Consider the following 12,354-nt stretch of genomic DNA (forward strand, 5'->3'; position numbering starts at 1 on the left):
CAAGTAAGGTCTTCACAGGGACGCGGGTGGCGCTGTGAGTTAAACCACAGAGCCTAGGACTTGCCGATCAGAAGGTCAGCGGTTCAAATCCCCGCGACGGAGTGAGCTCCCGTTGCTCGGTCCCTGCTCCTGCTAACCTAGCAGTTCAAAAGCACGTCAAAGTGCAAGTAGATAAATAGGTACTGCTCTGGTGGGAAGGTAAACGGCATTTCTGTGTGCTGCTCTAGTTCACCAGAAGCAGCTTAGTCATGCTGGCCACATGACCAGCTGTACGCCGGCTCCCTTGGCCAATAAAACGAGATAAGCGCCGCAACCCCAGAGTCGGCCACGACTGGACCTAATGGTCAGGGGTCCCTTTACCTTTACCTTTAAGGTCTTCACTGAGATAAACTCCTAGGAATTTAAAGGAAGAGACTCTCCCCACACAGCCCTCCCCGATGTACAGCGGGGCTAGTTCTCCTCTCTTCCTCCGAAGGTCCAACACCATCTCCTTTGTCTTGCTGATATTAAGGTGCAAGTTGTTCCCTAGGCACCATGCAGATATTTTTTGGCCCTCCCCTCTGAGCCCTCTGCCCACCTGTGATTCCCAGCAGCTAAGCATTCAGAGGCATACTGCACAGAGGCGAAGTTCAAATAGTGTTGTTTCCAAGCCCCAGGCAAAGTGTAAAGTTCTGAGCAGCTCCTGTCTTGAGTTGAGGTCAGCGGCATCTGGGGAGAGGTGTGCACCCCTCTTTTAAATGCTGCTCTTTGTTTATACTGTATGGTTTTCTATCCCTTTTTTTAACCATGCTGCAAAGTGAAGTTGAAGGGAAGTACGGTATATAAATTAACAATGTTGTGATAGCTTAACCAAAAAGTATCTCTGCTTCTCTTTCTTTTTTCACTCGTCTCCCCTTCCCTAATGGGGCTTCACACACTCTCTTTAATGAATCGGGGACAGAGAAATTGTGCACAGCAAGATACCAAAGTGATGGAGAAATTGCATCCAGCAAGCATAAGGCTTTGGGCAACAGGCCAAGATCTGGAACACTGAAGGCTTTATAGCCTCAGATGCAATTTCCCTGGTCTCTTCCAGAAAGTCCCATAAAACACATTAATCACAATTAATTTTTTTTATCAATACACTCCTGCAGTGGGCACTTGTGCTTCCATTCACTTGATGTTTTCTCTGCCAGAACTCCCATAAATTATGTTCCTTCCCCCACTTCCATTCTACCAGAATTGCTTCACTGGGCGCCAGTGCCAAATTTGAATTCCTAGAAGTCCTTTTGCCCTTAGGACTGAGATCAGATGGCATTTCTAGCTGTAAAACAAATAACAAAGATCATCTGCTGTGCAGAGAAGATGAATTAGGATCGTAAAGCTTTTAAGATAGTTTTAAGAACAAAAATTATATAGTAGATTTATTGAGGAAGGGGCTTTGATGAGCCTAAACAAAAATTACTTGCATTGGACCTTAATACGGATTGAATTCTGATGGACACAACACATGTTTCTGTGTGTAGATGGCAAGCTAGTAGTGTATGCTGAGGCGTAGAGGGACCCCATTTTCACCAGCTCACTTCAGATAGTCATTCAAATCACATAACTCCTCTCACTTCTTCAATCCCATGTGAACCAGTGGTTTAGAGGTAGCACTAACCATAGTTTCCTGATGTGGAATGGCATGGGAAGCAGACAATCACAACTCAAAAATGGAGTAGGGCATCTAGTAACGGAAGGGTGAGGAGAAAGCAACACCTTCCTGATTCTTCAAACCATGGCTGGATAATGGTACAAATGGAAATTTCTGGTTTGGACTGGTTTGGTTAATATAATGTACAAACCATCAATAGGATAACCTAAAGAGACTCAACATATTTTCAAGAAAAACATTTAAATGCGGTTTACCACATATCAAAGCATCAAATCAAACAATCCAGAGCAAAACATTACTGACAAAAGTCAAATATAAAATATACGTTCATAGCAACATAATTGGCAGGAAACTAAAATATTAAAAGATTTCAAAAGAAAAGTGGTGAACTACAGAATGAACATTGAACGCAGCAAAGTTAACCAAAAAAATCAAAACCGTTATCTTGATAGAAAACATTATTAAATATCCAAAAAATTCAAACCGTTATTTCGATAGAAAACATTACTAAAGGAAGTCAGATATAAAACGATCATTTGAAACAGCATAATTAGCAAGAGGAGAGGGGCTGCTCTTTTGGAGAGGGAGGAAGCCCCTTGACGCCACCCGAATCCTTGTCTGTCACAGGGAGCTGCCCCATTGCTGTGGGGTTTTGGGGAGAGACTTCGCCTGTCCCAAGCTGCAGGAGCTGACCCAAAGCCCAGGCTTGCCTCCGGAGAGTCGGGGCAATTTCCTGCTAAGGTGCCACCTCACTGCACTTATACAAATTGCATCCCATCTGCCATTTTCTTGCCCAATCACCTGTTTTCCCAAGATGATTTGGCAGCTCCTGGCTGGACCACTCTGAATATATTTGCATTGCCTACAGGTTTTTTATCACTTCACCACCCACTATTCCTTTATGCCCACATCTTGCCACAGCTCCCTTCCTACTCCTGGCAGTGAAGCTGTCCAGTTTTTGAGGGGTCTCCTATTGCCTCTCCCGCTGCCCCCCAGCAGCTGCTCTACTCTCATTCTGCTTCTTTTCCTCCTTGCCCTTATGGGATGGTTTTTAACAGGTTGTTGTTGTTCTTTAGTTGTGTCCGCCTCTTCGTGACCCCCTGGACCAGAGCACTCCTGTCTTCCACTGCCTCCCGCAGTTTGGTCAAACTCATGCTGGTAGCATCGAGAACACTATCCCACCATCTTGTCCTCTGTCATCCCCTTCTCCTTGTGCCCTCCATCTTTCCCAACATCAGGGTCTTTTCCAGGGAGTCTTCTCTTCTCATGAGGTGGCCAAAGTCTTGGAGCCTCAGCTTCAGGATCTGTCCTTCCAGTGAGCACTCAGGGCTGATTTCCTTCAGAATGGAGAGGTTGGATCTTCTTGCAGTCCATGGGACTCTCAAGAGTCTCCTCCAGCACCATAACTCAAAAGCATCAATTCTTCGGCAATCAGCCTTCTTTATGGTCCAGCTCTCACTTCCATACATCACTACTGGGAAAACCATAGCTTTAACTATACGGAGCTTTATTGGCAAGGTGATGTCTCTGCTTTTTAAGATGCTGTCTAGGTTTGTCATCGCTTTTCTCCCAAGAAGCAGGCGTCTCTTAATTTCATGAGTGCTATAGGAGGGTATATTAATTGCAATTTATCCTTCCAGGCCCTCCCCCCTACATGTGACTGTTAAACAGAGTTTTAAAATCCCATCCTTGGCAGCAAAATTGAAAGCATAGGAATTATGGTAGGCTGCAAAGCCTTTGAGCAAGTCCAACAAACAAAGGAAGCTGACTTCCTTCCCTCTTTGGGAAAAATCAGGCAACAGCTTGTAAAGTAAGTTTAAAAATAAGATTTACTTACTTTATAATCCAGCATTGGTTCACAGCAAGGTAAAGTAAAGGTAAAGGTACCCCTGCCCGTACGGGCCAGTCTTGCCAGACTCTAGGGTTGTGCGCCCATCTCACTCAAGAGGCCGGGGGCCAGCGCTGTCCAAAGACACTTCCGGGTCACGTGGCCAGCGTGACATCGCTGCTCTGGCGAACCAGAGCCGCACACGGAAACGCTGTTTACCTTCCCGCTTGTAAGCGGTCCCTATTTATCTACTTGCACCCGGGGGTGCTTTCGAACTGCTAGGTTGGCAGGCGCTGGGACCGAAGACGGGAGCGCACCCCGCCACAGGGATTCGAACCGCCGACCTTTCGATCGGCAAGCCCTAGGCGCTGAGGCTTTTACCCACAGCGCCACCTGCGTCCCGTTCACAGCAAAGGCAGCACTAAAAACTATGCACTATTTTTTTTAAAAAAATTACACAATAACCAGTCTTAGCACCAGCCAGGGACTGGAGCAAACAGAGCACCAATAAACACTGTTAACGAAGCAGCAACTAAAAGATGCGCTAAACATCCCAATTACAAGGAGAGAGAGGCTATTGGTTTGTTTTTGCTTTATTATGTATTTTTTATATTGCACTTTTATCTTGTGGACAGCCCTGAGATCAATGGATATATGGATTCATATTGATGTCATATATACGTAAGTTTATTTATATAAAAAAATCGTTTATCAATGATGAAAGTAAAAGAAATACAGCAAAAGCCATATGATTAGCAGCATTAACAAAACCTAAAAAAAGAAAGCTCAAGCTGAGCTCATAGAAACTCTGGATCTCCCGCTTTCTCCAGCGGATTAAAACACACCTAAGCCAGACAGCTGAAAACGCCGGCAGCATTAAGATAAATTCAGCGGTGTAAATTAGTTTTGATGGCTGTTAATAATGGAATACTGAATTGTATGGTTTTTGTAAAATATGCAGGGATTTAGGATATGTAAAATGAACCATGGAAAGAGAAGGAGGGAAGTCATTGATATCTTAAGGATGTAGAAACGAGAATTTTAAATTGTAAAAACAGAAAATTTAATAAAAATTGTATTAAAACAAAAAACACCGCGCATGGCGCACGTGGCCGAGGCGCCTCGAGGGCCAGAGGGGCGTGTCGCGTTGCCAGGGGCGTGTCCCGTTGCCAGGGCCGAGGGCGCGGAGGAGGCGGGGCCCGTTGCTAGGGCCGGGGCGTCGCCAAGGAAGTGATGGCTTCGGGGCGGGCGGCCGCGTTGCCAAGGAAGTGAGCGGCGGCCGCGGCGGGGCCGGACTCCCCCTGCCGTATCCGGTGCTGCCGCCGCCGCCGCCGCCGTCCCTGCCGCAGCGGCGGGAGGAGGAGGGGGTCTCCATGGTGACGGCGCAGGTGAGTGAGGGGCCTCGCCCTCGCCTTCTCCCCCCCCCACACCGTGCGCGCGCCTGGGGCGGCGAGGGGGTGCGCGCGCGAGGCGGGAGGAGAAAGAACCGCATCTGTGGGGCGGGGGCCTCGGGCGGCCCCACGCCTCTCCCTCTCTCTCCCCCCTTCCTCACGCTCAGGGGCACACGCGTGTCTGGGTGTGGTAACGTGGGGATGCGTGCACGCGCAACGGGGTGCTCCCTCCCCCTCCTCTCCCCATATCCTTCTGCACTCTCAAGGCACACGCGTGTCTGGGTGAGGTAACGTGGGAATGCGTGCACGCGCACCGGGGTGCTCCCTCTCTCGCCGCCTCCTTCTGAGCTCTCAAGGCACACGCGTCTCTGGGCGTGGAACCGTGGGAATGCGTGCACGCGCACCCGGATGCTTTCTCCCTCTCCTCTCTAACCCCCCCCCGCGCCTTCTTCTGCGCTCTCAAGGCACACGCGTGTCTGGGCGTGGGTGTGGATGGTGGATGCGTGCACGCACCCGGATGCTCCCCTCACCTCTTCCTCTCTCCGAAGGATGGGGGTCGGCGTCTGCTCCATACACACAAGGCCATGCCCTGCTGCGACCCCTCCAGGTGAACTGACCTCACAGGAGGAGGCAGGGAGGGCCACCAGCTGGGATGGAGACAGATCCATGGAGGAGGAGGAGGCTATTCGGAGGCAGTGATGCTTCTGAATCCCACTTTCTGGAAAACCACAGCAGGAAGGGAGAGGGATCTTGCGTTCGAGTCCTGCTCGGGGCATCTGGTGGGCCACCGTGAGGAGGCGCTGCTGGACGCCATGGGCCGTGGGCCTGATCCAGCAGCCGGCTCTTCTGTTCTTCCGCATGTTATTAAATGCCCGTCCGTCCCCTGCAGTTCTTTGAATGTGGGTGTCCTCAAACACAAGAGGCAGCCACCAGCTGGGATGGCTTTTGCGAGACAATTAGACAAGACACGGCTGTCCGTGGTCGCTAGCCGTGATGGCTGAGGCATTATGCCTCTCAGCATCATAGCATTGTAGAACTGTAGCGTTGGAAGGGACCCCACGGGTCATCTATTCCAACCCCCTGCAATGCAGGAATGTCAACTAGATCATACGTGACAGGTGGCCATGGAGCCTCTGCTGAAGCCCCCTTGTGCTTCCCATAGCCATATGAGAGCAAGATGCCAGACCAGATCCAGCAGGGCTCCTCTTATGGACCAGAACTCACCCCTGGTTGTGGCTGAGCTTCCTTTCTGGTGGGAACACCTGCCCTCTTGCCATGCTTTAGGTGTCGTATACGAGGATGCTCCTACCTGTGTTCAGGAGGCAGCTTGCACATCAAGGCTGCTCATCAAAACATTTAGGGAGATGGAAGGAGTGTACCTCAGCAGTGGGGCATATCTTTCACAAGCCAAGGTTGAATTACCTACCCTTTATATGTGGATTTTTTAAAATAAAAAAGTCTACAAATTAAATAATAGGAAAGATCCTGGAGAGTTTTAGAAACTCAGATTTATAAGCTAATTGCTAAATAGCACCCTGAACCTACAGAATGTCTAGGTGCCATTTTTCTACCCAGTGAGATTTCTTTATTGTTATTAATATTTTTCATTTCATTTCTATACCGCTTTATATTTTAAAGGAAAAAAATTTGAAGCGGTTTACAACACATTAAAACATAAAATTAAGCAATCCAGAATAAAAAAAATTCAAGCTTCAAGGAAAATATTTCAGATCCTTCTCTAAGTGACATTTTGCTTTCCACATATTTATTTACCTACTTAATTTATATAGCGGCCCCACAGCAGACGTACTCTAGGAAGCCAGTGTGGTGAAGTGGTTCAAGTGTCAGACTAGGACCTGGGAGATCAGGGTTCAAATCCCCACTCAGTCCTGAAGCTCACTGCGTAATCTTGGAGTCGGTCACAGCCTCTTAACCAACCTTACAGGGCTGTTGCAGGGATTAACTGAGAGGGGGGTGAACCATGTACTCCACTCCTTGGAGAAAAAGGTGAGATATAAATGCAATAAATGAGTTCTTCTGCTTGCCTGCTTAAGAAATCTGGAGAGGCCAGCCAGATGGAGATGTCAGTCGCCAGCCTGGCATCCAGGGATCTCCACGTGGTTGCAATTGCACCCCTGCCAGTAGCAAAATGTGCCCGGCGCTTGGCTGATGTCTAACACTGCTTCCTAGACTCTGCCTTCTGGGTACCAGTTGTGCTGTCTCCATCCTGTGGTTGTTGAATCTCCTTGTCTTGTAGGTGTGCACACATAACCATGCACCTAAGTGTGTAATGCACACAACTTGGAAGCAAGTTCTGTTGCATTCAGTAGGGCTTGCTTCTGAGTAAGCACGCGTAGGATCAGGCTTCATATAGACAATGAAGACCAGGCACCACCAAAGTAGCTGAATTAGAGGGAGCCATACTATTGCCAGCTAAGAAGATCAGGAGGAAAGAACTAGATAAAATAGCGGTCAACTGCAAAGGGGATTCAGATATTTAATTTGGCACATTTTACTAGAGAATCTTATGCCATTCTATTTTGTGCAACATTATATTGCTGGTGCAATATGAAGGCATCATTATGTTCATTGCTCATCTGTGCAAAGGACAGTTGGCTGTGGTGGTCTTGCTTATGTAGCAATTCGTTGCTGCAAAAAATGATTTCATCAAAGCAAGAAGGGTGCTTGTTTCCTCTCCTTAGACAGGAGAAGGAACCCAATTCTGCAAATGAATAGTTTATTCTGTCTTTGTTCTCAGGACGGTGTGTTTTAACAGAGCCTGTGGTGTGTTTCTCTAAACTGCCATAGATCTGATTTTGACAGTTGCTCTGTTGCTTGGCTGTATTGGTTGTCACTGAATGCCTAGCAGTGTGGGGTCGTATAAGGGCGATTGTCATGCAATTTTCAGTCAATAAGAAACACAGAATAGACTGAATTGATATATTTTATTGGACCATCTTTTAATGAAGGAACATGAGAGATTTTGTGGACCGATAAAATTGTTTACATATGCGATCAACCTTGTCTTGTAAAAAAATACTTTAGAATTAGCTATTTTTGTGTTCCAACTGATGGAGAGCATTGCGCAATTATGCACCTACCCAGCAGATGTTGTCCCTGATCAAAGGCCTTGCTTGACTCTTTTCTATTTCATGGGGATGAAATAAGAGCGTCAATTAGTATATATGGGGGGGGGGGGTTGTACATGACTGTGATGTCTATATGAGAGGGAGACATCTGGGAAAGGCAGGATGAGGATAGATTTTGAGGTGGGTGATTTTTTCCCAACCCCATTAAAGCTGAAAGATAGCAAAGCTTGACTTTTTCAAGAGAAGCCAAACAGCCATTGATTGCTCTGCTTTTCTGAAGGGTGTTCAATTTCAATTTTCAACTCCTTAAAAATAAAATCACGAAAAGCAATATATCTTACCTAAGTCATGTCTGTGTTTCCAGTTTCTTTGAGCCCATAGATCAGGGAACATAAACACTAATTTTTTTTTTAAAAAAAATACTATATTACTAATACTACTATTTTTTAGCTGGAGGTTAAGTTGTGGTTAACTCAGTAGAATTAGTTCAGCTGAGAAAAATACCCCATCATATTGCTCCACAGTTCACACCTAGAATATTCTGTCTGATTTGAGACACCTCTTTACCACAAAGAGGAAAAATTGCTGAAAGAGAGGAAAATCACAAATTGCCCATTTATTAGATGGAATAATGGAAGGAGCCAAATGATGCTAAGAAGGAACATAATTACAGATACTTGACAGGTTCAAGTAGCAAAAATGGAAAATAATTGTTCTTAGAATCTCTTTAAATCTCAGCCTCCACCTTCCAGGTCTAGTGTGGAATCTTGTGTTTACACTACTAAAATAAAATTAAAGGCAATCCTGGAATATATCCAGTATGTAGCAATCTTGTCCTAGCTTGTTGGTTCTCAAGGCGCAAGCTATTTGAATTAACTAGTCTCCTTAATTTCTGATTTCTTCTAAAATTCTCTGATGATTGAACTGCCACACCAATTTAATTTCAAATAGTACCAGGACTTAATTTTCAGGCATGACTTCATCCTACGCTCCAAGAAAACAGGCTTTGAATTGCTTCCCGTATTCTGTACAATTGGAAATGCAATCTGAAGCTCTGGGTGAGTGTAGTGGATTAGAGTCAATTTGGGATCTGGCCAGATTGCTTTTGGATTTCAGAAGAGTGAGAGGGCTCTTTCCGGAGAGCGCTGTGTCCTAAAGGCTTGTCTAAAATAGGATGTTGGGCCAGCCATTCAGCAGGGATGGAGTGCGTCGCCTCATGAAATGCTTGGTTACAAATAATTGATGTATTTGGGTGCAAGCAATTAAGGCACAGTGGCGCATGGCAGAACCTGCTTGACGGACATTTGCTGTCACATGTGGTGTATTCTGCTTTTGGCAAAATAAACAAGGGCACACTGCTGGGAACCAATGCCTTTCCTCCCGTCATGTGGTTCCCAGAACGTCTCCTCGACCCCCAAATTCTTTAGCTGCCATCCGTGCTGGTTTCAAAGAACCTCATTGCGTGCTCCAGGATGAATACCACCCCTTTGTCCTCACAATGTCAAAACCAGGCTTGAAATCCCAATTTAGTGGAAGGTAAGGAACTACCTTAAAACCCAGACAAACCTCTCCCCCATCTAGTTCAATAGCCTTTGCTGTGGCTGGCAGTGCCTCCCCAGGGTTTAACAGTGAGGTCTCTCAGCCCTCCTGCCAAAGGTCCTTTCACGGGAGCTCCTTGTGGCAGAAACGGGAGCATTCAGCATGCAAATCATGCGCTCTGCCACCGAGCAGCAGCCTCTCCCTTGACTTCACCCACTTTGTATAAATTGTTAATTGAAAGGGGGAAGAAAATCCACCCTCATTATCTCTCCTTAGCCAGCCATACAGTTAATACGACGAGGCAATTCATCTGCACTGAGTATACTTCAGTATGTGCCTTAAACTGAAACAGGGCCCAGCGGATCATTCAGTTCAGCTCTCATCCTAACTTTCTGGTGCTTGTGTGTTCCTTCGGCGTGGAAATAGAGAACCTGCGTCACTGCTTTTCAGAAAGTAGCACCTTCTGTGTGATTTGGACTATGTCACATCAGCTGTGCTGCTTGGGGCTGATGGGAGTTGTAGTCCAAAACATCCGCAGAGCACAAATAGTTGTTGGTTTTTGGGGGGAGGTTGTAATATGGGTTATGGAAGATGCACCAGGTCTCAGTGGTGTCCTAATCTCTGGCATGGCGCAGTTGCGGCGTTCTGAATCTTGTATTTTGCACGAAGTTGAATGGGCTGCTTTACACCCGACAGCTCTAAAATAAAAAATGTTCTGGTCATGTCAATACAGAATTAGGCCTGCATTCAGGCCACGGCATGTTGTGCTTGAAGGCTGGACGGGCAGGAATCGCTTTCCTGTTGAAGCTGCAGGCAGCCTGACCGAACTTGTTTATTTGATGCTCTTAGATCGTGGCTGCTTGTCAGGCTCTGTCCCTGGCAGGGCTGCTTGAACATTTATTTCCTCTGGCTTCTTGGCTCTTCCACTGGTTTGGTTATAGTAGGGGTGGGGATCTCCAGCCTCCACCCCGGACTAATTAGGCCTGCCAGGCCTCTGCATTCATCCCACAATGCCCTTTTGGCAAAGCCATGGCCAGCTGCCCTGCATGTGAAGTCATATATGACGTCTGTTGTGTGGCAGGTAAGTTCCTAGGGGATTGCAGGCATTGCCTGCTAGCTGATTGGTACAAAGCACATTGAAAGGGGCTTTTGAAGACCTGACAACCGGTCAGATCTTCAGAAGCCCCTTTCAAAATGCTATTTTCTGCAGCACTTTAAAATAGGCTTCTGAAGACCCCTGTGGGCAAAAAAGGTCACCTGTCATCATTGTGACATTAGGTGATTGACAGCTTTGCTGCTCCACTGACCTGTCCTACTTAGCTTGTTGGGGTGGAAGAGTTAAGGCTCTGGCCCTCTTGCCAGAGCCAGTTCCCAGCCTTGGTTTGCAGTGACTTTCCAAGCACAGAGATGGAAGCAAAATCAGATTAGTCAAAATTACTCCATTACTGCAGCCATACAGGCAGTATTTGATTTCCAGGAAAGGATGCTGGGTCCGTCTGGAAACCTCTCCTATGTCGTTGCTCAGTTGTGGGGGGAAAGTGCTGAATACCTGCTCCTCTTCTTCTTAAGCTTTACACTGAAAAAAGTGCCATATGTAGTCAGACCGAGGCAGAATAGAACTGTACTATGACTTCCCTTGATCGGAGTACTGTCCTTCTGTTGATGCAGCCTAGAATAAAGGTAAAGGGATCCCTGACCATTAGGTCCAGTCGCGGACGGCTCTGGGGTTGCGGCGCTCATCTCACTTTATAGGCCAAGGGAGCCGGCGTACAGCTTCCAGGTCATGTGGCCAGCATGATGAATCAGAGCAGCGCACGGAAACGCCGTTTACCTTCCCGCCGGAGTGGTACCTATTTATCTACTTGCACTTTGACGTGCTTTCGAACTGCTAGGTTGGCAGGAGCTGGGACTAAGCAACGGGAGCTCACCCCGTCGCGGGGATTTGAACCACCGACCTTCTGATCAGCAAGTCCTAGGCTCTGTGGTTTAACCCACAGCGCCACCCGCGTCCCTGCAGCCTAGAATAGCATTAGCCTTTTTTGCTGCTGCGTCACACTGTGGACTCATGTTCAGCTTGTGGGCCCACTAAGATCCCTAGATCCTAGACCCCAAGGAAGTGGAAGAGGGAAGTGTGAGGATGTCGTGCTGTGTATTTTCTAGCAATCATACATTGCGGGGGCAAGAGGGTGAGAAGGAGGCAAGAAGTCGCTGTTTTCAGTGCCAGCCATGCATTTTCTGGTACATTATCATTCTGGCCGGAACTTGTGGTTTCCTAGCAATGATGAGCCCCTTTGAGAGTTTTATTACGTTTTTAATTAAGGCTAATGAAGGTGACTTGGAAGCATTTTAAGTAGGAAGAAAGCAAAAGCTTTAGGGCAGTTTTCTGGGATTTTTGAGAGTACCTGGATAGCATGTGCAATTGCTACATCAGGGAAATCTTAGAATTGTAGAGTCCAAACCCATTGCAATGCAGGAATCTCAGCTAAACCATCCATGACAGATGGCCATCCAACCTCTGCTTGAAAACCTCCCAGGAAGGAGAGTCCATGGGGTACAGAGTTATACAGTGTAGGACTGTAGCTCAGCAGCAGAAGATCCTGGGTTCAGTCCTTCGTATCTCCAGGGAAGACTGGGAGAGGACCATGCCTGGAAGCCTGGAGAACTGTGGCTATTCAGTGTAGACAATATTAAACTGGGTGGTCCACCGGCTTGACTCATCACTGTACGGCAACTTCCTGTGTTCTGCTTTCTTATCAGGAAAAGCTTCTCCTTGGGCCAATCCCTGGCAAGAAATCCCAGTTTTGAATAATGGTGGTGTTGTTGTTTTTTTATTCGAGCAAATCATTACCATATAACTCAGCTTGCACAATG

General features: G+C 47.0%; 1 protein-coding gene across 1 annotated transcript in view; it reads left to right on the plus strand.

The window, feature by feature from the left end:
- Positions 1-4,707: 4,707 nt before the first annotated feature.
- KIF3B (kinesin family member 3B) overlaps positions 4,708-12,354 on the plus strand; it is a 28,946-nt gene continuing 21,299 nt past the window's right edge. The window contains exon 1 of the mRNA XM_082225980.1: positions 4,708-4,852. The gene's annotated coding sequence lies outside the window, so the exon portion shown is untranslated. The remainder of the gene's footprint in view (positions 4,853-12,354) is intronic.

The sequence above is a fragment of the Podarcis vaucheri genome, assembly GCF_965113315.1.
Source record: "Podarcis vaucheri genome assembly, chromosome: 6".
Lineage (NCBI taxonomy): Eukaryota > Metazoa > Chordata > Lepidosauria > Squamata > Lacertidae > Podarcis > Podarcis vaucheri.